Here is a 3,342-nt window from a genome sequence, read left to right as displayed (position 1 = left end):
ACCTCTTTTGAAGATAGTGCACCTCTTAAAGCATCCATGATGTTGCAATGAAGAGCCCAAAATAGTTTTTGAAAAACATCCCTGAAACAAATGAAATGGACCAATTGGCAAGCAATAAACCGTTACTCAAAAAATACATAACCACAGATCTAGAATCTCATGATTAGCTAGCAAACCAGCCCATGCAGGTGTGAACTAAAAGGGGTATGCAAGCATCATCTTTATAGGTTTGGATTTATCTCCAACAGATATGATATGCTTAGACTACATATTAGAATGATGCTTAGACTACATAATTTGTGTTTTCACTATTATAAGCAATAGCTATGATACATTTTAGCTGTGCGTGGGCAAGAAGGCCCACCGGCAGGGTGTCCCGCAAACAGGATGGGACGGCCATTCAAGCACCCCTTAGTGACCAAACACTAGCCACTTATAGGTCATAGCGAACCTTTCGTACTGCACATTCTTACAACCTATCACTGATCATATCGTGCGACATGAAATTTTAGATTGTTTGGGAAAAAGCTTATATCAATATTCTTCTCAGACATTTCAATGTTCGTGAATATTTCTACATTTTCAAGATATTTGGATTCAAGAACTGGGTAGTCAGACATGAATGCATAAAAGCCTATACAAAATAATACATTTTTTATGCCCAATAAAGCATAAACAGTTAATCAATCAAATTTACATGATATCTCTGCCATTTGGCTAAAAATTTGTTAGTTTTTTTTTTTAAATCACACTATTTATTCAAACGATCGCCAACACTTCCCCTTCCTTGAAATGGTGAAATCTCTCTCTCTCTCTCTCTCTCTCTCTCTCTCTCTCTATATATATATATATATATATATATATATATATATATATATATATATAGTTCTTATTTATGAATTTTATTTGAGAGTGACAATCCACACATAATCTCAAATCTTCTTTATCATAAGCACCTCCTCTTTTTGTGTGCTGAACATCGCAAATGTGATGGCCTATTTCTCGCTGTGCCTGCATGACGGTTCTTCCTTCAATCCTCTTCAGGATAAAATTACCTCTTCAACTTATCCCGTACTTTCTCATCCTCTTCAACCCTTGAACACTCCATTAATGTCATCTAATAGCATATAAGAGACCAACCAAAGGTTGAAACTTGAATTCTCTAAAAGTAACGCATCTTTCATATATAACAGAGCATTAGCAGCTGACTGATTTAACTTTATGTGAAGCTGCTCCTTCAACCAAATTTATTAAATCATTTTGCAATTAATGAACAGTAAACCAGTGGTCCCCAAATAATCACCAATAATCTCCACACGAACATTTCCCATCCTTGAAATGGTGGAACCTCTTTGCATCCCGAACAATAATCTCTCTGCACAATTCTTGTTATGAACTTGGTTGCAGTGTGGCAATCCACACATACCCTCAAATTTATTAAATCATTTTGCAATTAATGAACAGTAAACCAGTGGTCCCCAAATAATCACCAATAATCTCCACACGAACATTTCCCATCCTTGAAATGGTGGAACCTCTTTGCATCCCGAACAATAATCTCTCTCTGTACAATTCTTGTTATGAACTTGGTTGCAGTGTGGCAATCCACACATACCCTCAAATTCTTTATTATCCTAAGCACTTCCCCCTTTTTTGTACTCAAAATCCCAAATGCAATCGCCAATCGCTCGCTATGCCCACACAGCAATTCCTCCATCAATCCTCCCTCTTGAAAGTTTCCAAGCACACAGCTCATCTCTGCAACATATCCCATCTTTCTCATCCTCTCCTCTAGATCACTCAATACTCCATAAATTACTTCTGATTGTGGGTGAGAGCGATCAAAGACTGTGAAACGGTGAATCTTCTTATCTATCTCAATAGAGCTCCATCCTGGAGGTTTTGTGATTCCCCTCTCCTTCATCATCATTCGCATCCTAACTACACCATCCCACATCTTCGCAGCTGCATAAACATTTGACATCAAAACGTACCAGCCTGCATTCCCCGGTTCCAATCTCAAAGCCTCCTCTACAACTCTTTCAGCAATCTTAACATTCTTATGAATTCGGCATGCATTGAGAAGGCCTCCCCAGATGCCTGCATCAGGATTCACTGTCATTCTCCTTATAAGCTCTTCAGCTTCTTCCAATTTTCCTGCTCTACCGAGCATGTCCACCATACAACTATAATGTTCAAGCCCAGGGCACACACCATATCTCTCCCACATCAAATTGAAGTAATTCCACCCTTTGTCCACCAAGCCACCATGGCTAAAACCAGTCAATATGCCCACAAAAGTCACTCCATCAGGCATGAAACCTTCTCCGATCATGCGTAGAAACATCGACTCTGCCATTTGAGGAAGTCCATGCAGTGCGAACCCGGAAATTATTGTGGTCCAACAAACCAGATCTCTTTCGGGCATTTCATCAAAAACCCGTTGTGCATCCGGTATACTCCCACAACGTACATACATATGTATAAGGGCAGCACCCACATAAACATTAACTGGAATCTTCACTCTGATACCATGTTGGTGAATCCATTTGCCTTGTTGAAGGGCACCAACAAAAGTACAAGCCTGCAGCAAGCTCACCATAGTTACAGCATCAAATTCAACACCATCTTTCAACATAACATCAAAGATCTCCATCGCTTTCTCACACTCACCATTTATTGCATAACCGCCAATCATGGCATTATATGTAGCCAAAACTTTCTGAGGCATTTCATCAAACAATTGTCGTGCACATGAAATCTCACCTGCTTTGCCATACATATCAATCAAGGCTGTAGAGACAAACAAATTGGAATCTAGATTCCGATGAATTGCATGATTATGAACCATACGGCCATCGGAAACAGACTTCATGGCTGCACATGCAGGCAATACAAAGGTGAAAGTGAACTCGTTAGGCAAAACGCCAGATTCCCACATGGCACGATAAAAATTCAGGGATTCTTGATGCAGCCCACATCTAGAATGGTGTTTGATGATCTCATTCCACAAAAAAATTGGTGGCTTCTTCATTCTATTGAAAATCCTCCTCCCATAGTTGAGATCCCCACAAGTTAGATACTTGTGGGCAAGTCTGGTGATGAGGAACACATCGTCTGAGAAATGGATCTTCGTGATTATGGCATGAAACACTTTGACGTGTTTGATCGAGAGGCATTTCTGGAGTTCGGAAGTAAATTCCTGGAATGTTGGTGATTTGGGGGCATAAGAAATCGAGAATTTGAAGGGGTTGGAGTTGGCGGGAGATGGAGGGATCGTGATTTTGGACATAACGGTGCGGAGTGCCAGATCTCCAAATCCTGGATTGAACGTAAGAATCA

General features: G+C 40.0%; 1 pseudogene; it reads right to left on the bottom strand.

Annotated features, from left to right (window-relative positions):
* Window positions 1-1,486: 1,486 nt before the first annotated feature.
* On the bottom strand, window positions 1,487-2,941 carry LOC149831721 (pentatricopeptide repeat-containing protein At3g26782, mitochondrial pseudogene; annotated as a pseudogene).
* Window positions 2,942-3,342: the final 401 nt, after the last annotated feature.

Source organism: Nuphar pumila, chromosome 7 (genome assembly GCF_984573655.1).
Source record: "Nuphar pumila chromosome 7, dmNupPumi1.hap1.1, whole genome shotgun sequence".
Classification (NCBI taxonomy): Eukaryota; Viridiplantae; Streptophyta; class Magnoliopsida; order Nymphaeales; family Nymphaeaceae; genus Nuphar; species Nuphar pumila.
The sequence above is the reverse complement of the archived record's forward strand: the minus strand, read 5'-3'. Positions and strand labels throughout refer to the sequence as shown.